This window comes from Prunus avium, chromosome 1 (genome assembly GCF_965620075.1).
Source record: "Prunus avium chromosome 1, drPruAviu1.hap1.1, whole genome shotgun sequence".
Classification (NCBI taxonomy): Eukaryota; Viridiplantae; Streptophyta; class Magnoliopsida; order Rosales; family Rosaceae; genus Prunus; species Prunus avium.
The window spans coordinates 22,219,694-22,245,045 of NC_142284.1; the positions used below are offsets into that span (position 1 = coordinate 22,219,694).

Here is a 25,352-nt window from a genome sequence, read left to right on the forward strand (position 1 = left end):
AAGCTGCCAGGATCATCTAGTTTTGGTGGAAGCTTCCTTTGCAACACAGCACTTACATTCTGGTCGAGCTTTACTCCTTCATTTGGAGCGAAATTGAGCTTGTGAGTTTTCAAGTCCTTGATGAATTTTCCATATGCAGGAATCTGTTCAATAAGATCAAGCAAAGGCAAATTGATATTAACTTTACTCAAAATATCATAAATCTCTTTAAAAGCCTTATCTTGCTTTGCTTTCTTAAGACGGCCTGGAAATGGAATCTGTGGAACATATGGAGCGGGTGGCACGTATCTATCTTCTTGAAGATGTGGTGGCACAAATTTGTCATCCCTTTTATGCAATTGGAATTGATCGGATTTCTGAGAATCTGATTTGGCCTTAGGAGCAGATTGAGAAGTTTTGAGTTGTTCTCCTTCCGTGGCCATGGTCTCCTCCTCTTCATCTTCTACAATCACAACATCATTTGAAAGATTAGAATCATCTTTATTATCAATGATCTTACCTGATCTGAGCACATGAATGGCCTTGGCTTCTGGGTTCTTTGGATTGATCTCAGTTTGGCTTGGCCATTTCCCAGGCACTCTTTGAGTTATTTCAGCAGCTATTTGGCCTAATTGGACTTCCAATTTGGAGATGGCAGCTTGTGTAGTTTGCTGAAAATTGGATTGGTTGATTGCCATCTGCTTCACTATATCTTCCAATGATGATGATGATTGTTGTGGCCTTTGGAATGAAGGGGGATTTGCTTGATTTTGGGTATTTCTCCATGAAAAGTTTGGATGATTTCTCCAACCTGGATTATAACTTTGAGAGTATGGATCATTTCTTGGACCTTGGTTGTAGGAATTTACCAACTTAGCTTGTTCTTGCACAAATTCTGGATATCCAGCCCCAAGTGGACAAGCTGTGGTAGCATGGTCATGAGATTCACAAATGCTACACACTTCCTTCGGAGGACTTCTTGAGTTTAATGCAAGAAGAGCATCTAGCTTTTGTTCCAGTTTTGAAATCTGCACACTAGAAGCATCATTAGAACCACTAATAACACGTTTACCTCTTGTATCCGTATGTTGGGTCTCCATTGCTATCTCCTCAAAGAGTTCGTACGTTTCTTCTGGAGTTTTGGTTTTAAAAGAACCACCTGCAAAATTGGTGACTATATTATGACTAGAAGGGGTTAGTCCTTTATAAAACATACGCATTTGAAGCTTCAATGGAATCCCATGATGAGGACATTGGTTGAGCAACCCATTGAATCTCTCCCATGCTTCACAAAACGATTCATCATCTTGCTGTGCAAATAACAAGATCTTGTCCCTAAGCATGTCGGTCTTTTGCGTGGAGAAGTATTTTTCCAGGAACTTCTTTTGAATGGCAGACCATGTAGTGAGTGAACCAGGCTTCAAAGAATTCAACCAATACTTCGCCTTATCCTTTAAAGTGTATGGAAACACTCTCATTCGAAGTTGATCTTCTGTCACACCTGTCAAGGGAAAAGAACTCACAACATTAAAAATATCCTTTATATGGGTTAATGGATCTTCATTAGGTAAACCATAAAAGGAAGGCAGCATATTAAGATGAGAAGATTTAAGCTCATAATTTCGAGCTACAGTGGGCAGCAAAATGCTTGAAGGAGATGCTGGAATTGTTGGGATATCAAGTTCTCCCATGAACTCAATGGCAGCCATCATTTCTTCTTCTTCTTGGTCTGAACTTGCTTCCGAATTTGAAAGTGAAGAACCAGGAAGTTCAGTGTGGAGAGCAAGACTTGTAAATGTAGCAAGAGCTTGCTCTTTTGCAGTTGACAACTCCCTTTCTAGACGATTCTGAATTTCAGAGGTCACTCATCTGGGTTGCAATGATGGTCCTGCGTTCAAAGATCTAGAACGTTGGAATGAAGACCTCACTTGTTCAAGTAATGGCTTTTTAGACATAAACTACCTGAAACAGAAAATTAGATTAATTAGAAACACTAAAAAGAATAGGGTAACCTTGGGCACATAACCAGGGAAGAACTTTCGTTCAGTCCCCGGCAACGGCGCCAAAATTTGTTGTTAATATTATGTTAACTCGCAATTGTACGGGGCAATTAGTAGTATAGCAAGACAAGTACGAGGTCGTACCCACGAAGACTGAAAAGTTAAAACTAGTTATGTACTTAGATTACCAAATTCAAGAAAGTAGGAGGTTATGTCTAAAACAGAATTTAAAACAAGAGTGGTTGTGATTGTTGAACAAAAGAAGCAAAATGAAATTGCAAACAAAAACAAGTAAACAAATGTAACAAAGAGTGGTTTTAAGAGTTGGAAAACAGATTTTGAGACTAGGGCATTCGAATCACCATAACAATTCAATTCTGGGTTATAAAGATTCAAGTAACAAGTCTAATTCAGATTCAAAGATTGATTCTAGCTAAAGTATGATTAGGCCATGGTGTTTGGTCCTAACCTTGTGTTCCTAATTCCCTAATTTGATCATTTGTTGTCTAACCTAAAATTAAGCATTAGGAACCCATTAAGCATAGAAGAACATTTTAAACAACCAAGTATGTATCTAATCCCTGTTGTCGAATGTCCATACATACTCTTCCTATTCATAGTTCAATTCGAATTAAAGCATGGTGTATACTCTTAATTCAAACCAATATAGTTAACAAACAAGTTCTAATGGTGATCAATCATTCAAACAAGCATGTTAACTTATAAGCATAATGAATAAGAACATGAATCATGAATCAAACTTGAAACTCCAAACTTATAAACCCAGAATATTCATGTTAGGTTACATCGAAGCCCTAGTTATGGATTTAGCTACTCATAATGGAAAAGAGACTTGAACGTAAATGAGAAAACATAATGAATGCAATAAGAGTAGAAAAACCCTTTTTCTGAAGTTCTTGTGGTGTCCAAGGCTTCTCCAAGTGCTTCTCCACTTCTAATGCTTCTCCAAGAGCTTCCCCACTTCTAGAAAGATGTATGAAGGATATGGAGGTGATTTGGGATGAGTTTGAGTGAGTGGTGATGGCTAAGGAAGATGAAATTCGTAGGGAAATGGAAGAGAGGTTTGCTGGAGTTGTTTTGGTGATTGTTGGAGTGTTTGGGATTTTGAGAGTGTTTGAGGATGGCTGGAGTGAATTGTGGGGTTGTGAATCCCAGGATTTGTTGTGTCTTGAATGTGGAATGGATGTGGTATTTATAGGGAGAGGGGAGTGATAAATCTGAATTCAATATGGCTAATGCATACAACACTTGCATTATAAAAGATGAATTGGTTGATGCACTTCACTAATGCATACAACACTTGCATTATAAAATCTGAATTGGTTGATGCACTTCACCAATAAATCCCACCAACAGCCCTAGCTCATCTTCATGTCACCATAACCAAGCTTCCAACCAGCTACAATAGCTCATGCCTAGCTCACCATGACCAAGCTTCCAACCAGCTCATCCTCATGTCAGCATGACCAGCAACTTCTTGGGCTTACGAATTGGGCTAGGCTGAATCAAAAGATGACTTTAAGATGTCTATTGTGAAGTTCAGAATGTGTTTGATCCAACCACATAAGTATTGGCTCAATCCAAGCTCGGATGAAGAAGTTAAGGCCAAAACAAATTGCTAACTCGTTTTGCTCGCTGACAAAATCCATCCTGAGCATGGTTCTGTGTTTGCTAGGTAACGGACTCCAGATTTATCCAATGGGGATGAATTTTGGATATGTTATCGTACACACCCATTGGAACAACTTTCATGAAGAATGCTGCCTCATCCAAGCTGTGTAGGTTGCTGAAACAAAGCTTGCAATATGACCTACGGAACTGGACTGGCAGGGGGCTGTAGCCAAAATGAGTTTGTCTTTAAGCTCTTCTTCCATTCATCCAAATCAGGCCTAAACATGCTTGAATTGCATGAATTATGCTCTCTTACTCTATTGGCCTACAAAACACACAAATAGAGGCAAATAACTCAGAATTATAGGAAACTAAGCAAAAGAAGTAAGTAAATTGGGCATGTATATGTATGAAATTATGAGCTTAACAGCCGTGGAGACGCATTTATGGCCTGGATAGCTGGTGATCCAACATCTCAGGCTGTCAGAATTCTTGTGAGAATGTCCACGTCTAATCACTCTGATCCTCATCACCAAATCCTGACGTCAGTCACTTCCCACCTTCCCTCATGCATTAAATGCTTCTTTGTGGCCAGTGGGTTTGCTGCATTAAACAGGCACTACTTCATTAAATGAAGCCTGGGTCCCTGCTATCACGTGATGATCTGACTTTAATGCCTTGGCCGTGATTTTGTTCGGCCTCGGCCTCGGCCTGCACTTGAGGCCGAGATGATCATGCCTTAGCATTTCTTCTTTTGTCTTTAGGAAGGCGAAGTACCCTGGCGAAACGCTGCGTTTCAGTTTTTACGAACAAGTGCCAGGGCCAAGAGAAGGGGCTCCTTCGGCTAGCTTATGGCCGTGATTTATCAGGTACAAACACCCATTTCACATAATCCCACTAATTTTAAGAAAATAACCATCAACACTACCTTTTCGAGGTCGGCAATCCACTAAAGCTTCAAGGTTGCAATCAGCTATTCAGAAGACATACCTAAAGGGAGGGGTTCGCGATTCCAAACAGAGAGCAAGAGACCGAATAGAGGGAGAAAGATACATAACGAAGCTAGAGAGAGAAAGAGCGGCGCTATGAGAAAGAGAGCAAAGAGAGAGACACAGAGTTGCGCTAGACACAGAGAGAGCCAAGAGAGAGAGAGAGCCAAGAGAGACACAGCGAGCTGTTTTAGACAGAAACCAAACAGAAAGAGAGCTGTGCCAGAGAGAGAGAGAGAGCTGAGTGACCTAAGAGAGAACAAAATTTCTGAAGTTGTGAAAATTCAGCAATAAGTGGACAATAATTTTATATTTATAGGTGATAGTTGTACAAATATTGGGGGGGGGGGGGGGGTGGTATTTTTAGTTAAGATTATAAAATTGGGGGTATATACCGCTATTTCCCTTTTTTTTAACTGAATCAATATACCCGTGTGTTTTACTGAAAATATCAGTTTACTAGTGACTTTGTAACTTAAAAAGATGTAATTTGAGACACTCATGAGGCCTCACTAACAATTTTTCCCGGATTCAAACCATACCCCTCATTAAAAATCCAAGACCATTAAGAGAATACTCTATTTACCACTATATTAATTTGAGCCATATTGTCCACTTACAATTAATCACATCAAGAGACAAGATCATGACCGCACCAAAGAAAGCATTGGCCATGGATGCAATTAAAGTTGATATGTTTAAAGCTAGTGTTGTGGTGTTTTAAACAACCTGCAAAATAGAGATTGTTTCATACACACATTATACTCGTAAGTGCATGAACCGCTGATGGTAAAACTTATGTAAGTGCGAAGTCAATCTCATAAGGACTGGATTTTAAATTTAGAATTAATGTAACTTAATTTACATCACAAGACACTTCTATTACTTTAATATAAAGAAGAAAATTAAACACGTAGTATACTCACATAAACACAAAGGAGGCTTTTGAATAATTGGTTTTATTAAGTAAGACAATTCAAAATTAAAGGACGAAAACAAGTACAAAATCACACACATAAATAATATAGAATAAAATGTGCATAAAAATTGTAAAAGTGCCAGGGCCATGTCTTCACCACTAGTAATCCAACCTAGCCTCTCATTCACCTATCCAATAATTAATCCAATTGATTGTTACCACTTAGTTTTCCTTTGCCATGAATTACCTATGGTATTTAGGCTAACCCAAATATTTCTACATGCAATTCACCTATGGTATTTAGGTCAAATATTAACACATAGAAACTCATTAAGATCAATGAAAACTCTGCAACAAACATGCAAACCCTAAGTGTATGGTATTTACCCTAGAAGAATTACAAATCTTAATCACAAGAAAATCAATCAAGTTATTAAACACGGTGATTAAGAATCCAACATCAAAAGGCAATCAGTAGATAACACGCACGAGAAAACTATATTATCACACTAGGGTCACAACATGCCCTAACTAAGTAGTTTTATTTAAAGAAATAAAAGTAAAACATTCCAAAGCTAAGAAAATTCATGAAGGAAAATCTAGTGAAAGGGTTTTATTACAAACAATTGAGAGCCCGGGGAGCCCAAAAAATGCTCTTTCCAATGGACTCTTGCTGCCAATTCTCAATGAAAGTTATCGAAAATATTAATATTCCTTGACTGCACAACTGCAGTTTGGGGCCCGTTCCTCCTCTCAATAAATTCTTGAAAAATATGGAACTTGAAGCTCATTGTCTTATCTTTCCAACCATATATAGCCCATCTCAAGGAAAAATCAGAAAGACCTTCAACTATCATTTGTGGCACAATAACGCAGATGCTTCCGAATTTCACCTTAAGCTGCCTTATCTTGAAATACTGCTCTGATTGGCTGCTCCAAAAATTCTAGAGGAATTACAGAGGCATCTTCAAGCTCATAGCTTCACTCTCCGATTGGCCTTGCACATTAATTCCACCAAAAAATGATATTGATTGAAAATCAATTAAGTACTCCAGAAAACTGAAAATGCAGAAAATAAAGTAATAAGTCTTCTTTAAAACAAATTCTCTTACAAAAACTAACTAACAAGGGTGAATAAATGAATATATTTATGAACCTATCAGCTAGCTTAGGACAATAATATTTTTTTGAAAAAGAGGAGTTTTATTTCATAAAGAACCATAAAAGAAGGTGGACAAGTAATCCAACAATAACAGGAAGAAAAAAACAATCCTAATCAAGACAGTGCAGCCTTCCAATCAAGCAAAATACTTTGATAGGAGAAACAGAAGCCCAAAGTGCTGCCCAATACCTTGCCTTTTCCCACACCTCCTCCACATCCGCCCCCCTGACGTCTTCAAAAATCCGTTGATTTCTTTCCCACCATATAGCCCAAACAATACCCAACACCAGACAGCCCCAGATTAATTTAGCCTTTTTGCCACCTCCTAATATTTTGAACTTTTCACTGAAAAATGAAAAACAGTCCTTTGGCACCAGTGGTGAAGTTTTAAATAAGAGACTCTACAGTTTCATAGCAAACTATTAACAACTAACAGACTTGTTTTTTATCTCAACTAAATCAAATAGAATATATTGCTAGCCTAAGCTAATAATTCTGAGAACCATACAAAAATATTAAGTTAAACTGGCAAATATTTCTCATTGAATGATCTATCACTACCTTTTCTCAAGCTATAAAGCTGGAAAACGTACCTGTTCTTTTCTTGTTTATTAAAAAGAAAATTAAGTAGTAGCACTTTACTTCAAATGCCAACTTGTTTCCCTTAAGAAAATAATAATTCAAGTTACACCCTGCCTGTTTTCATCTGTTCTGCATTTATTAGTTCACCCAGGAACGATGTCACTGATTGACAACCAGCATTAATTAAACGATGCATGTACTGCCAACCTAGCAATGCCATAGATTTAAATATTGTTAAAGGAAAGAAGCACAATAGATGAAGACTGAGGTAGAGGCCACTGCTCTCCAGTTTCTTTCAAAGAACACAAAAAACCATAAAAAGATTCTAGACCCTATTCCTGAATTTGCAGTTTGTGACATATAATTTTGTTTCTTCCTTAAAAAAGGAAAGAAAAAAAGAAAGTTGTTCTTAAAACCATCTGACCAATTTTATTTTAAAATTTTTAATTTGGTTTAGGCTAAAATAATCTCTCTCCATCAGAAGAATAAAAAATAAAACAAATTCAGGCAATAGTACTCACTTTCCATGAAACATGTTCAAAAGCATAAAGTGCACGCTATGAATATTAAAAGAAAAATACTATAATAAAGTTGACAGTGACACATATACAAACACCATGTCTGTGTCTGTAGCACCTATGAAATCACGCGCTGGCTCCTAATGTACATTAGAGGAAACATATTTTACGGTCTCACAACTTGCCTACGACAACACTACCGAAAGATCAACCAGCATGGCCAACCTATAATTATCTTGTTGTATAAAAAATAATAAATATCCTACCTATCCAAACGAAAGTGGGAAATTATTTCATTCAGTTCCTTGTGATATGAGAAGAATGAACCTGCCTTGATAATTTTAGATCACAGATAGCTCCCAAAATCCAGTTAGCCAGAGCATCACCACCAGCAATCTGAGAAGAAATACATGCCAGAAAGATACACTGCAAATACCCAAAAATGAACTGGAGAAAATAAATCAGAAAGGTACGTCAGGTGTAAATGAAAGTGTGGACGCATTGCCTTGCCTACATCGATAGATGTAACACATTACTGACTATACTTCTCATCCACTTTCGAACTTCATTAGCAAAACGAAAACACTTAACCTTTTCTAGAGTATCATGAACCCTCTTTAGCACCACCTCAGGGTTCTCCGTCCTTACGTTTTCTTAAAATCAGAAATCTCTTCGAGCACAGCATAAACCTAGGAAAGAAAATATGCTCTCACCTTAACCAAAGTTGTAAAGGCGCATGTTTCAATTATAAAGGATAGAATCTCCTTTTGCAAACAATCTTATTGAAGTGCCTTTTTCAAGGAGCAACAGCCATCAAGAAAAGTACCTGTTTTTTACCAAGACAACAGCAAAATTCATCAAATAGTCTTTCTCCGAGCTGTTCATGTGTCATATCAAGAAACACCAACACTGGGCAGTTTGGTATATGGACTGCAGGTTCAGCTTCCAGACCAGGTTCAAGCAATTCATAAGCTATATGTACATCTCCTTCGAGAAGCGGTTTGACCTACAATTTCGTTTGCAGTTTTGTTATTGCAGGTAAAAATAATTTTGGTGATCCAAAACATAATAACACAACATTAAAATCACCATATCAATTTTCCTTCTTGAAGTACAATTTTCTTCTGTAAAAGCAGTTGAAAAGAGTATGCTAGTCTTAAGAACATGAGATTCAACATAATATGCAGAGAAATATGAACAAAGAGGCTAGCAAAATTCAACTCATATACCTATATAAATCTAACAAACAAAGAAGATAGAAAGTCCGGAGCAAAAAGTTGAGAAGAGTAGTCAATTTTTTCTTAAGAAGCATTTAATACTTACTGCCAACCACTATGCTAGTCTTAAGAACATGAGATTCAACATAATATGCAGAGCAATATGAACAAAGAGGCTAGCAAAATTCTACCCAAACAAAGAAGATAGACAGTCCGGAGCAAAAAGTCGAGAAGAGCAGTCAATTTTTTCTTAAGAAACTACATTCATTGATTTAAAAAAGCAAATACAGAAACAGAGGACAAGAAGCCCACTGCACTACAATCTCATCTCACGAATCTACTCAGCAATTATTTCTGCGAGTGTCTTAGCAGCCAAAGGTAAACCATGACATTGATCCTTAATTTCGTCCTCAATCCTTTTCAAGGTTTCACGATGTGCGATGCTTGAAAAATCTTTTTCATTAATAGTCTCCAGAAATATAAGCCAGCATTTTTCTTTGTCCAAAGGCTCAACAATAACCAAGTTATTTTGTTTCACCAGCTTGTTTGCCACTTCCGCTGATCTACTAGTAACAATGACCGCGCCACCTCCACACTTAGGCAATCCGTGCCATAAGCGTTCCTCAATGGTAATGTGTCGATGACACACATCATCCAGCACAATCAAGTACCGCTTACCGGATAAAATTTGGTTAAGCATTTCTAAGAGCTTACCAATGCCTACAATCTTCTTGTCTACAGCATTGCCCAAATTATCAAGAATCCATGCCTCAAAGGTGAACGCACTAAAACCTCCTTCTTCTTCCCACATACCCGAAAAGGGTAACCATATTATAGGGTTAAACTCACCCTTCACTCTCTCGCTCTCCAAAACCTTTCGCACCAGAGTGGTCTTACCCACGCCTGCAATCCCGACTACCCCAATTCCCATAAATGGGGCATGGCTAGAGCCCCCTTCAAGCAAACCCTCAATTTTCTCCACATACTTTTCAAATCCAAAAACTTTCAACGAAAGTATTGGTCCTTTCACGGTGATCAAATCCGGAGGCTTCCTAATTTCTTCTCGTGCGGCCGCCAAATTCTCACGATCCCGTTCTCTTTGGACCGCCAATTTCATAAGATCCTCTTTTATTCTGGTAAGCCGACCCTTCATCCTGTGGGCGAAAACATGGGTTAAAGGGTTGAAGAGTAAGAGCTTCTTATTACGCTTATTGCAATCCCGTATGAAGATTCGGCACTCGGGCAATGCGTCGTTGAGCTCGTAGAGCATACGAATACTGTCACAGTAGGTGTACGGTTCCGGCAGTACTTGTGTCTTTTTGACGACATTTTTTATTGCTCTGAAGTAAGAGAAGAAAGTCGAACCTGATAATTCAGAATCTGCCTCTTCAAGGGAGCTCAAGAACTTGGTCCAGAGAAATTCAGCAACATCCAATGCCATTCCTTGTCGATCACAACCCAAATTTTGTGAATCAATCAATTTTGTGAGTAGAAGAAAAGTCGCCTTTGGTTTGGGCAATTGATCGAGTAACTAGTAGGTGCCATGACACTGGACTTGATTCCAGTCCGGATCCGCTATACCCTACCCTTTTGTTTAACACATTTTCTCTCCGTCAGGACATCTCCAACTCATTTGAGTTGGCTAGAGCTGAACACTAAACCGAGTTCGATTTGCCATTCAAAATACAACTATTTATTGCTCGGACTTTATGTTTTTGGTCAAACGAATAAACATGTCATTACCCACAGGTTATATAAAGAATAATGCTATTCTTAATACATTTATATATCACATTCTCATATCCCTTATGTGGCAGCTGAGGTAAACAATCACATTAATTAAAATTATTTTACTTATTTTTTTCTTCTATGATTTATTCCAATATTTATTTTTTTACTTTTCTTAATTAAAATATACTTCATTGATTTAATTGATATGGCATATGTTATGGACAGAAAAAAACTTGCCTGCACCGGGGATAGGACTACAGTCCTATCCCCCTCCAATCGCAGCCCGCCATGTGTCCAATTTTGTCAGAAAATGGACAAGTGGCGGGCTGCGATTGGAGGGGGATAGGACTGTAGCCCTATCCCCGGTGCAGGTAAGTCTCTCTCGTTATGGACATGCCACATCATGTGGTATAGAAATGTGGAATAAAAATGTGGTAAGTGTAGCATTACTCTTATATAAAAGCCCAATACAAAAGCCGCAAAAAATAAAAACAAGAGCTCAACCTATGATGATTTTCAGATGGGACAAATCAGAATAAGGGGATTCCAATTCCATTCCAAAAACATTTGGAATAAAAATTCTTTTCCAATTCCATTCTAAAGAATTTCGGAATTTTAACATTCATTACAATTTGAGATTTTCAGAATTATTGGAAAATTTCATAACTTACATATTTCGGAATCTTTTTGGCAAGTTTCATAAAATCATTTAAAATTTGAGTTTACTATTGAAATACCCCCTGAACTTATAGCTCACTTTCAATTAGCTCCGTCTCCTTTTTTTGTGTGAAAATTAAGGATATAAACTTTTTTTTTTGCCAATTTCCCCCCTGCCGTCTAAATTCTCAACATTTCATCCAATTTGCCGTTAAATATGAGAGTAAATTGGTCATTTTCATGTGAAAATAATTTGAAATTTGAAATAATAATAATAGAAATAAAGTTATAAAAAAATATTTTTTTTTTAAAAAAAACCTCACCTGCCATATCTCTCTCTCTGTCTCTCTACCTCTCTCTGCAATCCCTTCTATCAACCACAGCCACAAACATAGACGCCCCAAAACCCTGGAAACCAACCCTAAGACAATTCTGTTCCCGGCGACAAACGCAGACCCGACACCTTTTGTCGTCCCCCCTCTATGGAAGACCAGCCCTCGGCTCCTACTTCAGGTTCGAGTCCACTTCCTGTAGCCACGGGAGTGGGTGCCGTCCGCCCATAGCGAAGCGCAGCCCGACAACACGTGGGACCCGACCTCTGAGCACGCGAAGAAGCAACAGTTGGAGGAGGAGGCTGACGCGAATGGGTTTGGGTCTGTGGGTGGGGATAAGGTTTTCTTTTTTGTTTTTTGGATGTTGGGGTGGGTTGCGTTCGGGGAAGGGGGTGGGTCACTGGCTGCTGTGATGGCATCGGCATGGTTGGCATCCACACCGAGCCCTACCATCATCTTCCCTAATCCCTCTCACAAATACAACACCCAAACCACCACAACCACCATCATCTTCCCAACCCCCTTCTTCCCCCAAACTTCCATGGGTGTCTTGATAAGTTTTGGGATGAGAGAGAGAGAAGGAGTCGGGCATGGGGTGGCTGGGGTTGGGGCTAGAGTTGGTTTTGGTGGAAATCAGAATGAGAATTTTTGTAATACCCCGAAAAATTCAAAGTGGATTTTCAATATTATGGTGGAGAATGATTATTAGTATTTTATCAAGTGATTTTGGAGATTATTAAATTAAGTGTGTTTAATTTCAAGTTGGACAAAAATGACCAAAATACCCGTATGAGTGAATAATTACCAAAATACCCTTGTAGGCAAAAAAACAAAAAAAAAAAACAAAAAAAAGTGAAACGTGGAGGGCATCAAACCACCCTCCCCCCATTCTTCCCCCCATGCCTCAAGCTTTCATATCTACCATTTATGAAAGGATGAGTCACCTAGTCTAAAATGGTGAGTCACCTAGCCTAATTAAGATTCTTAAATCATGAAATTATTCTTATTCTCATTCATTGTATCATCACTCTCTTCCTCATTCACAATATTTTCATCCTCATTCTTCTTTTGTTCCTCTTCAAAATCCAAAATTCGTCACTTCCTTGGAGCAGCCGAGAACTCAAATTGAGGAAGCTCAAATGAGAACACTTCCTGCATAAAAGTTGTTCATTTACGTGATTCCTATAACATTCTCCGATTTCAGCTCAATCCGACCAGCATAGGCTCTGACAAGTTGGTATGATCACAATAAGTTTACCATTTCCTGATTTCACAATAGTATGCTCGGTTTCAATAAGTTTCTGTGCTTTCCTGTACTCAAATGACTTTGGTTCCTTCATCAAAGTTGTTTGAAATGCTGTCTACTATAACATATCAAAATTTTAGGTTGTTCGAACTTCTATAGCCACCTTGGGAATGTTTAGAGTGGAACTTGTTTATAGTCTTCGACCTTAGTTCCTTCCCTCGGTTTCAGTCCAAAACACTCATTTTGAAAGCTCAAAACACTATAGTCTCTTCATGATAGTTACTCCAAATTCTCCTCTTTATAACATATCCAAAGGTCAGCAAAACGCAACAATTATAACTCTCTAAATATTGGTATGAACAAAACTTGTTCATTGATTATATTGAATTTCTTGTTATAAATGTGTACTTTCTCTCAAATGGCTTGTTACTTATCATTCCATTGATCAAATTAGCCACTATCATCTCAAGTAAATGATTATTTGAAGGTATGAAGCTCATCTTCATATTGTCTCTTTGAGTACTAGTTGTAAATCAAGTGTTGGTTAGAATGCCCCAATGACATATATCTCTTTCAAAGTGTGTTTCTATGAAGTTCTAGATCATATCGATGTGATTTTGTACCAATTTCATTCTGGGATTTTGTTACATCAAAATTGATATCTCAAGGGTTATTTCAAAGTTGGTTTTGTGCCATTTGAATTTAAATTGATTTTTTTGTGAAATTTCAAAGTAGAGACTATGCTGTTGGAATTGTTCTGATTCTACCGCATTCCCTGTTTTGAATACGTGTTTGAAAACTTCCTGAACTTGGATTTTCATGAAATTTTAGTATGTTTTACTTTCACGTATTTTCTTCAAATTTGGAAAGTTTTAGCCATTTTAGTTGTAAATTGAAATTTTGGCGAGTTTTCAAAATAAAGTGTACAAACCTTAAAAAAAGAACGTTATGCAGCCTAGTCTGTTTTGGTTTCTATTTTGACATGGTTCCTTAACCCTCATTTTTATCAAATTTTGATATTTTTAATGTTTCTATGTCTAGTTGCGATATGGAAAGTTTTACATTATTTTGATTTGAACTCAATATTTAGTGAATTTTCAAAGTTAACGTGTTCCAACCCAAATGTTTAGCAAAACTGAAGTTTTTGTTTTAAATTGATGGTTTAAATTTTTTGTATAAGTCTAGAGCCGAACCATCTGATTTTAAACATCCCAAAGAGTAGAACTATTATAGGAGGGGAATAGATTAGTTTTTCCTTGACAGTTGGTTCTATGCTTGCTTGGATGTGAGGTTAAGGAAGTAACAATCGTGTCGAACAACGTATCCACTGTTTTATGGGGTTTTAGGTCTACGTGCGTTAGTAGGACACTCAAACTTGTTTCCTTATTTCCAGTGAATTTTAATCAGTAAATTATCTTAACTAGGTGTTCTATTCTGCGTACTTTCGAGGACGAAATCGCATAAGGTTAAGCTAGCTGGACATGAGGTAGGGTTTGATTGGGCTATATCACTTTTAATCTTGGTGCTTATATATAGTACTATAAATATGAATATTATTGTTACTATGTTCGATGAATATTATTTGATGTTATGTGAATATTATTATTGATGTTTTTCCGTGGATATTAGTTGATGTTGGATGAATATTATTATTCATGTGATTAAGCCTGATATATTATTGTCATTATCTGTGTTATTATTCATCAGAGATAAATGATGTTTGCATTGCATTCCATATGCATCATAAATACAATGGTGTTTGGGGTGTGTGTGTGTGTGTCGTTTGAGGTGTTGAGAATTAATGACTAACTCACTGCCCTTTTAAGATCTTGTTGTTGATGGACTTTGGACAAAGAACTCAATGATGGATGAGTCTTACACACACACACAGAAATTAACCAAGCACAAATGACACAAGTGTTTATAGAGGTTCAGCAAATTGCCTACATCCTCTTTGGTGATCACCTTGAGAAATTTCACTAATGAAGATAGGTTACAACTTTGGTTTACAAAGGAAACCCCCTTAGAACACTACCCTCACAATCTGTTTCTCTCACACCCTTGCTCAACACCTTGATACACTTAGAGAACTCTCTTGCTCTCACCTTGGTTTTTCTGAACAAAGCTCTCTAAAGAAACTCTAACTTGTTTCCAGCTTTTGCCACTACATTTGTTCAACATTCTTTCTCCCTTGTGTTATCTTACTTCATCCCATTACCTACACAGGCCAATGGACAAGAGATAGGATATCTGATTGTCCTCCACGTTCTTTCCTTTTAGTCACCACTTAGACTAAGGGTCAGATTAGGTAGGTAATACAATCCCACTCAGCCACCTCCATTAAACCAGAAAATGGAGAGGAGATTAATCAAAATAGGATAACCAATTAGCCATGAGTGCTCTCCCAACTATCCAGCAGGTAGTCAACCCTCTTTTACCTCAGAAGTGATCCATTAAGCACCTGCAAACTCGTGGAAAGCGATAGCCATTGAAAATACAGTTGAAAATACGTAAGCAAAGCATCACAGCACGACTGGAGCGACCGGTCGTCAGGAATGGGCGACCGGTCGCCAGAATTTTTCCCTCCAGACTTTGAATCTGCTTCTAAGAGACCGGTCGCAAATGTCCAGCGACCGGTCGCTCGTGTGCCTGCGACCGGTCGCAAAGAACTAGCGACCGGTCGCTCTTCAGTTTTGCTTCCAGACTTCGAATCTGCTTCAAAACGACCGGTCGCAAATGTCCAGCGACCGGTCGCTTTTAGGCAGATTCAAAATCATCCTTTGAGCGCCAAAAAACTTTGTATCCTTTTAGGTGAGCCATTTTTTCCAACAATCTCCACCATGGCGAGCCTAATACTCCTTGTGGACATCATTGCCTTCCAGGACATCTGTAATGTCTTGAGAATCGCCCTGATAACTCTCAAGAACTCCACCTCAATCTTTAGCATGTAACAAGATTGAGCAAGCTCAAACAATGCTTGAACTTTGCTGCTGTGACTGGCTTTGTTAGGCAATCTGAAGCGTTCTCATTTGTATGAACCTTCATTATTGTGATGTCTCCATCATTCACCCAATCCCTTATCCGGTGGTATCTCACATCAATGTGTTTGGACCTCCCATGGAACACTTGATTCTTCACTAAGCAAATAGCACTTTGACTGTCACTTAGAATCACCACCAAGTCTTGAGCTATCCCGAATTCCTTTGCCAATCTCTTCAGCCATACCGCTTCTTTTGAAGCTTCCGTTAACGCCATATACTCCGCTTCCGTAGTAGACAAGGCACTAACCGATTGTAACACTGCTCTCCAACTAATCGGTCCTCCACCACAAGTGAAGACATATCCTGTGGTGGATCTCCTCTTGTCTAAATCTCCTGCATAATCAGAATCTACATACCCCGACACACATGCATTTCCTTGTTGTCTTTCAAACAATATCCCAAGCCTTTTGGTGCCCTTCAAGTACCTGAGAATCCATTTTGCTGCTGTCCAATGTTGCCTTCCAGGATTCGCCATATACCTTGACACCACACTAACGGCTTGGGCTAAGTCGGGGCGTGTGCACACCATTGCATACATGAGACACCCTACCAAGCTTGCATATGGAACTTTACTCATTTCTTCCTTCTCCACATTCGTAGAAGGACATTCTTTTGCACTTAACTTAAAATGCTCCGCCAAAGGAGTAGACACCGGTTTGCAATCCATCATATTAAACCTTTCAAGTACCTTGGAAATGTACTTGCTTTGTGACAGCCACAACTTGCCTTCCTTTCTGTCTCTCCTTATCTCCATTCCTAGGATCTTTTGTGCAGCACCAAGATCCTTCATGTCAAACTCCCTTCCAAGCAATGTCTTCAAATTCTGGATTTTTGACATGTCCTTACATGCAATTAGCATGTCATCAACATAAAGAAGCAAAAGGATGAAGTTACCATCCTTGAATGCATGAGAGTAAACACAACAATCAGATTCACATCTTCTATACCCAATCTTCATCATGAAAGAATCAAAGCACTTGTTCCACTGCCTTGGAGATTGCTTCAGCCCATACAAAGACTTCTTCAACCTGCAAACCAGATTTTCCTTCCCTGCTTCAATGAACCCTTGAGGTTGGCTCATGTAGATGTCTTCCTCCAATTCACCATGAAGGAAAGCAGTCTTCACATCCATTTGCTCCACCTCCATGTCCTCTTGTGCTACTATGGAGAGTAGTAGTCGTATAGAAGTATGTTTCACCACCGGAGAGAAGATTTCATCATAATCAACTCCCTCCTTTTGTAAGAATCCTTTTGCCACCAACCGAGCTTTGAATAAGGTGGCACCCTTCTCATGCATTTCTTCTTTCTTCCTAAACACCCATTTGCAGCCAATAACCTTGCGACCTTTGGGTTTAGGAACTAACTCCCAAACTGAGTTTTGGTGTAGAGATTCCATCTCTTGCATCATAGCTTCCATCCAACTTTCCCGTTCCTTGTTCTCAACAGCTTCTTGGAACGTGGTTGGTTCTTCTTCACTAGCATTTAGGGCATAGTGAACTGCATCCGTCTCCCAACCAAACCTTTGAGGTGGTTTGATGGTTCTCTTGGGCCTGGACCGAGCTATAGATGATGGCTCCACCTGTTCTTGAGCCTCTTCTTCTTCTTGAGTGTGTTGTTGATGCTGCCTAGCTTCTTCCTCTTCAATGTCAGACTCCACCTCCTCCTGAACGTCTTCAGTTGGCTGTTTCCGTGAAGTCTTTCTTGACACCTTCTTGAGTGGAACTTCAATGGTTGTTTCTTTCTCAACAACATCCTCCTTTGCCTCTGAATTCTTGACTTTGTTCATAGGTATGGTCTTCTCATCAAACACAACATTTCTGCTGAGTATCTTCTTGTGGTTCACTGGATCCCACAGCTTGTAGCCCTTCACACCACTCTCAAATCCAATGAAAATACATTCAAGAGACTTTGGCTTCAACTTGGATCTTTCATCACTAGGAATAAGTGCATATGCACTGCACCCAAACACCTTAAGATTCGAATAATCGATTGACCTTTTAGACCATACCTCCTCTGCACACTTGAACTCAAGATTTCTTGAAGGCGATCGGTTAACCAAATAGGCAGCGTGGTTAACCGTTTCTGCCCAAAAAGATTCGGGCAACCCTGCATGAATTCTCATACATCTCTCACGCTCCATGAGAGTTCGGTTCATCCTCTCCGCAGCTCCATTTTGTTGGGGTGTCTTCTTCACGGTAAAGTGCCTCTTAATGCCTTCACTTTTGCAAAACTCAAGGAACTTGCTGTCCTTATATTCACCACCATTGTCACTCTTTAGGATCTTGATCTTTCTTCCGGTTAGGTTCTCTACTTCCGCCTTCCACTCTTTGAATTTGGTGAAGACCTCAGATTTCTCCTTCATGAAGTAGACCCAAACCTTCCTGGAAAAATCATCCAAGAAAGTCACAAAATAGCGAGCTCCACCCTTCGATTTAACCGGTGATGGCCCCCATACATCCGTGTGAATATAATCTAGCACACCCGTGCTTTCTTCCTCTTTGTTTCGCTGCTTGAAAGCTATTTTTGATTGCTTTCCCATGGTACAAAATCTGCAGAACTCAAGCTTGCAACTTTGAACACCTTTCAACAATTTTCTGTTGTGTAGTTCCTGCATGCCCCTCTCACTCATGTGCCCTAGCCTCAAATGCCAAAGCTGAGTTTCATCTTCCGAGTCCTTGCTTGTAGATACAGCTGCTCCACCTATGATTGTTGTACCACACAACCTATATAGACAATTAGGTTGAATCTCTCCCTTCATAATCACAAGTGAACCTTTTGAGACTATGAGTTTCCCTCCATTTGCTTTGAATGAATAACCATTCTTATCAAGAGTTCCAAGGGAAATGAGATTCTTACGCAACTTTGGAATGTGCCTTACCATTCCAAGCGTCCTAACAGCCCCATCATGCATCTTTACCTTGATTGTACCGGTTCCTTTGACTCTACACATTGAGCCATCCCCCATCATCACTTCACTGCTATCTTCTTTCTCATACGTGTCAAACCACTCCTTGTTTGAGCACATATGATATGAGCATCCGGAATCCAAAATCCAATCGGAAGAGGAACACCTTGAAGAATTAGCCAATGCATTTGTTTTAACATTGCTATTAACACACAAAAGCTCACCATCACTTTCCGTGACATCCTCCGCTGTGTTTGCTGCATTCTTCCCTTTGTTCTTCTTCTCCTTCCATATGGGGCAATTCTTTTTCCAATGCTCCTTTGACCCACACTCGAAACAACCATCTTTCGCCTTGGATTTGGACCTTCCTCTATTGCCTTTCTTGCCTTCACGCCTCTTTGAACGACCTCTCTCTCCGGTCTTTGCAACTAGACCTTCACCTTGAGAGTTTTCTCCCGAACGTTGAGTCATCCTATGGTGTGTCATGATGTCTTGCACCACAGGCTCAAAATCAAGAGTAACCTTTCCGAACATAAGAGTGGTTCGGAAGTGTTTATAGGACGAAGGTAAGGATGTCAACAACATGAGAGCCTTATCCTCCGAACTATAATTCACATCCATTCTCTGCAAGTCAGCAACACATCTATTGAAACTACTTAGATGTTCCATTAGATTTCCTCCCTCCTCCATCTTAAGATTCAGGAGTTCTTCCTTGAGGAAGAGTTTGTTGGACAACGATTTCCCTGCAAACATCTCTTCGAGCTTCTCCCATGTTTGCTTCGCTGTATCCTTTATCACGTTGATGAGCACCTCATCGGAGAGATAGTTTTCGATAGCTCCTCTGGCTAACTCGTCAAGAACTCCCCACTCATCATCCGTCATGCTTGCTGGCTTCTTCTCCTTGCCAACCAACACTACATGGAGCTGTTGTTGTGTAAGAGCTGACTTCATCCTTCGTTGCCAAAGAGTGAAGTTCTCCTTCCCTGTGAAAGGCTTTAACTCCACCTTCATACTTGCTGCCTGTGGTGGCTTCATATGCTGTGAACTGCTACCACTCTCAGCTTCCATGTCACTTGCCATCTTCAACACACTAGCACTCCAAGAGAAGAACTAGCTCCAGCTGCCAAACACAGCTCTGATACCACTTGTTGAGAATTAATGACTAACTCACTGCCCTTTTAAGATCTTGTTGTTGATGGACTTTGGACAAAGAACTCAATGATGGATGAGTCTTACACACACACACAGAAATTAACCAAGCACAAATGACACAAGTGTTTATAGAGGTTCAGCAAATTGCCTACATCCTCTTTGGTGATCACCTTGAGAAATTTCACTAATGAAGATAGGTTACAACTTTGGTTTACAAAGGAAACCCCCTTAGAACACTACCCTCACAATCTGTTTCTCTCACACCCTTGCTCAACACCTTGATACACTTAGAGAACTCTCTTGCTCTCACCTTGGTTTTTCTGAACAAAGCTCTCTAAAGAAACTCTAACTTGTTTCCAGCTTTTGCCACTACATTTGTTCAACATTCTTTCTCCCTTGTGTTATCTTACTTCATCCCATTACCTACACAGGCCAATGGACAAGAGATAGGATATCTGATTGTCCTCCACGTTCTTTCCTTTTAGTCACCACTTAGACTAAGGGTCAGATTAGGTAGGTAATACAATCCCACTCAGCCACCTCCATTAAACCAGAAAATGGAGAGGAGATTAATCAAAATAGGATAACCAATTAGCCATGAGTGCTCTCCCAACTATCCAGCAGGTAGTCAACCCTCTTTTACCTCAGAAGTGATCCATTAAGCACCTGCAAACTCGTGGAAAGCGATAGCCATTGAAAAGACAGTTGAAAATACGTAAGCAAAGCATCACAGCACGACTGGAGCGACCGGTCGTCAGGAATGGGCAACCGGTCGCCAGAATTTTTCCCTCCAGACTTTGAATCTGCTTCTAAGCGACCGGTCGCAAATGTCCAGCGACCGGTCGCTCGTGTGCCTGCGACCGGTCGCAAAGAACTAGCGACCGGTCGCTCTTCAGTTTTGCTTCCAGACTTCGAATCTGCTTCAAAACGACCGGTCGCAAATGTCCAGCGACCGGTCGCTTTTAGGCAGATTCAAAATCATCCTTTGAGCGCCAAAAAACTTTGTATCCTTTTAGGTGAGCCATTTTTTCCAACATGAGGTATATCTAAGGGGTGGGAAAAGGCCTTAAATATATATGAGTAAAAAATTGTGGAATATATTCAGGTGACGGGAGCAGGGCTTGAATATATTGAGGTGATGGGAGCAGGGCCTCTAATGAAAAGTGAAAGTTGAGAAATTTGTAAACAAAAGAAAAATGGGTTAAGGGACGAATGGGTGCAAGTTCATATTTTAGGGTATTTGGAGCCACAGTGGTAAAACGCCTGGTATGGGACATGCGGGCTTGTTGCCCTAAGGTATGAATTAGTGGGATTAGAAGGGAGTGAGTTCATGGCATTACTGCATATGCAAATTTATTTTTTCTAGTATGGTTGCATAATTTCTGTATCTTGTGTTGTTTGATGCATGACACTTTGATTAACTGTGATAGTTGACCTTGAGGGTTTTGACGGTACTCTACTGGGCATTAGAATGCTCATACCCTAATAGATTGTGTATGATTAAAGAAGAAGTTTGAGGAAGCGGGTTTCAACTAAGCTACTAGGTGTTGCGTCGATTCAGCTGCATCCTCAACTTGTGATACTCGCAAGTGCACGAGCTGTTCGGTAGTATAGCATATGTAAGTGCGAGGTCGATTCCACAGGGATTGGTGATTGAATAATCCAATTCAGTTTTCCTACACAAAACAAAAAAAAAAACAAGAAAGAAAATAAATAAAACAAGAAAGAAAGAAAAGAAAATAACTCAAGCAGATAAGTTCCCAAGTTCAATTAGATTAACGGATTGATTCTAGCTAAAGTATAATTAAGCCATGGTGTCTGGTCCTAACCTTGTATTCCTAATTCCCTAATTTGATCATCTATTGTCTAACCTAAACTAAGCATTAGGAATCCATTAAGCATAGAAGAACATTTTAAACAACCAAGTATGTGTCTAATCCCTGTTGTCGAATGTCCATACATACTCTTCCTATTCATAGTTTAATTCGAATTAAAGCATGGTGTCTACTCTTAATTCAAACCAAGATAGCTAACATGCAAGCCTAAATGGTGATCAATCATTCAAACTAGCATATTAACTTATAAGCGTAATGAATAAGAACAAAAACCATAATTGAAACTTGGAAACTAATTAAACTTGAAAACTTAAGAAAAGAATTTACATTACAAAGAAAAATAAATTACAACTAAGAAAAACTTAAGGAGAATTTCAGCACAAAGATTTCATTACAGCAATTGAAAACTAGAAAGAGAAACTAAGATAATTTGAGGGAGAGAAGGGAGGGGAGCTCTAGAGAAGTGTTTGAGAGCTCCCCCCCCTTGGGGGTGTGTTTTGAAGCATGAAGACTTCTCTATTTATAGGGCTAAGAGGGAGGAACATCATGATGAATTCCAACACCACCATTCCTCTTTTAATACAATCCATAACTCCCACTTCATCTTGTCTATGTTAGTGTGGTTGGAATCAATTCCATCCCATACTTCTTTTACTGCACCTCAAGCTTTCTTCACATGGGTTTTCAAAGGTGTTCAATTGTGGCTGCCTTTTGCTGCCAACCCATGTGGGTTTTCTTTTGGTTGCTGGAAAAAAAGATTCTTTTGAACCAGGCTTGGTTTAGGAAGGCCTGAGGTTTCAATATGTATTCAATTGGGCTCAAATTTGGATATGTCATAATAGACACCCATTGGAACAACTTTTATGAAGAATGTATTCCCATCTGAGTAGTAAAAGTGTACGTTTTGGGCCTTGTAAGTTGACTGCCGAAAATGGACTGGAATTGACTTCATTTCATTTCTTTCCTTTCTTTTTGCTTCACATGCATGCACATTCTTTCTCTTTAATAGCTCTAGCATGTGCCAACTAATCCCACTAGCAGCCTGGAAAGTGCTTCTTTATTTATCCAAACATGTTTCCCACAATGCCTTATTTTTGCTCCTTTAGACTTTCATAGCTGGAATGTCTATGTCATGCATGACAATGCATTGCAGTCAGCTTGTGGGCTTGTTTTGGGCTTGATCTTCCCTCCTACAAAATCTGGAAAAATCTGGATCTTCAAACCCTTTGAATTATCTTTCCAAGCATATGCAGCCCAACTCAAGAAAAAATCGGAAAGACCTTCAAATGTCATTTTTGGCCCAGTAACGCAGATGCTGCCGAATTTGACCTTAAGCTGCCAAAACTTGCATAACTTTCTCTAGAAGACTCGGAATCATGAACCGTAAAATTCTCCAGAAACTAGACTTCCGTATATTTCCAATGATATATGGCTCATCATATGGTTCTTCTTGAGCAAGTACAGTCCAATTCGTGAAGTTGACTGATCTGCAGACACCGTTTTGAGCTAACTTGTCTCCAAAATGCATTTAATAAGTCTCAAGCTTATTACACTAAAACAAACACAAAATTTATTAAAAGCACAAGTTTAACTCAAAAACATAACCAAATCATAAGTTAGAAGGGTACAAAATAATATATAAATATGCAACGATCACTAGGCTTTTGTTGTTGATTTGTGTAAGTAACATTTGTAAGTAGTCAGCCGTTTGAAAAATATCTTAGTGTGTATTTAACTACGAGCTACTGCGACTCTGATTCTGTGTTGTTAAGTAAATTTGTATTTATTTGTGGCTCTTTTTCTCATCATATCATGGTTATAGGATTTTATCCTTATGACTATGGTATGACTCACACCCTGATTCGGGAATATTCCTTATTTTCGAATCGGGTCGTGACAATTTTCATGTGGGAGAGAGAGTTGCTGTCGGCACTGGGTGGGTTGGGACTTTGGGTACTTGCTTTGGTTTTTCTTCCATTTTTATTTTTATTTGTCATACTTTTTAAGAGTAAAAAGTTTGAATAAGGTGGATTTGTATTTCTTGATCCGGTGAGCGTGGGGTTTGACAGAGGATGGAGTGAGAGAGATAAAGATGAGTTGGGCCATATATTTTTTTTCTTCTCTATTTTTTAATTTTTTCCAAAAAAAGATTTTTTTTTTAATGATTTAACAGAAAATTGGATGAAATGTTGATGATTTAGACGGCAGGGGGGAAATTGGCGAAAAATAAAAGTTCATATCCTTAATTTTCTGAAAAAAAGGGAAGGGGCTAATTGAAACTTAGGTACAAGTTCAGGGGGGTATTTCAATAGTAAACCCTTTAAAATTTTAAACTTGTCTAACGATTTGAAAGGTTAAATTTGCTTCAAACGTAACATCCTGACCCAAATTTAAGTATTCATTTAATTTAATTAAATTATTAAAATTTATAATTTCAATTTTGGCCCCCGGGAGTAGGGGTAATTGGTCACTTTTTAATCTGGAAGGATTTTGGGGAAGGGAATGGTATTATTACATAGATCGTACTGAGTTGAGTCCGTAGACACGTAGTGGGCTCGAATCGGAGTTGTAACGAAGAAGTTACAATCAAAACAAACTCAGTGACGCCATCGTAATTATTGCGAAATGGGTTTATTAAAATCTGATGTCTTTCTCTCTCCCACACGCAGAACCCCCCTCCCTCGTTTTCTTTTTGAAACAGCCGGTGGCTCTTTGAGCCATCGCCGCCGCCATAGGCCATGGTTGGCCACGGGACCGGACCCAAATTGACCAGCTCCGCTCCTTCTTCCAGCCCCACCCCTTCTAAACCCCGATCCGCCGCTCGTGTCGTCGGAAAACGTAAAAAATCGACTGGTTTTTACGTAAATTTTCGGACGCTCGTTCCGGTTATTTCGGCTACCAAATCTTGCGATCTAGGTATGTTTTTTCATCATCTCAATGTGTTGTAGCTGCTGGTTGGGTTGTTTAGGATTAATTTATGCATTTTGAAACAGATTTAAGCGATTAAAGTTTTGGCCTGTTTCGACCCTCGATTCCGGCCACCTCCGGTCACTTTTTGGGGTTGGTCCAAGAACAAAAGTTGCTCCACTCATGTTTGTGCCTAATAAATCTCGACCGTAAACTGGCCAAAGAGACCTCCCTCGGCCCTAGCGCCGACCCATGAACTGAGACGTGGCAGTTCGTTAGGCATTTGCCTTCCTAAAAACACAAAAGGGAAGCTGCAAAGGCATAATCATCTCGGCCTCGCGACCGCGGCATTACAGGTCGAGGCCGAAGGACGAAAGAGACACGGCCGAAGATATTAAAGTTAAGTCGCCACGTGGCAACTGGGTCCCATGCTTCATTTAATGAAGTAACGCCTCTGACTAGCAAACCCACTAGACGTAAAAAGGCATTTAATGCACGAGGGAAGAAGGGAAGTGACTAAAGTCAGGATTTGGTAATAGAAATCAGAG

General features: G+C 39.3%; 1 non-coding gene and 1 pseudogene across 2 annotated transcripts; one reads left to right on the forward strand and one right to left on the reverse strand.

Moving 5' to 3' along the window:
- Nucleotides 1-1,215: 1,215 nt before the first annotated feature.
- LOC148297589 (small nucleolar RNA R71) lies at nt 1,216-1,322 on the forward strand. The gene has a single exon (XR_015833182.1). It is a non-coding gene; the product is annotated as a small nucleolar RNA R71 (small nucleolar RNA).
- Nucleotides 1,323-6,003: 4,681 nt separating this feature from the next.
- Nucleotides 6,004-10,688, reverse strand: LOC110762417 (disease resistance RPP13-like protein 4; annotated as a pseudogene). Its single transcript, XR_015833020.1, has 4 exons — nt 9,319-10,688; nt 8,608-8,787; nt 8,322-8,470; nt 6,004-8,177 (listed from the first exon to the last, which is right to left on the reverse strand). The product of XR_015833020.1 is annotated as a disease resistance RPP13-like protein 4 (transcript).
- Nucleotides 10,689-25,352: the final 14,664 nt, after the last annotated feature.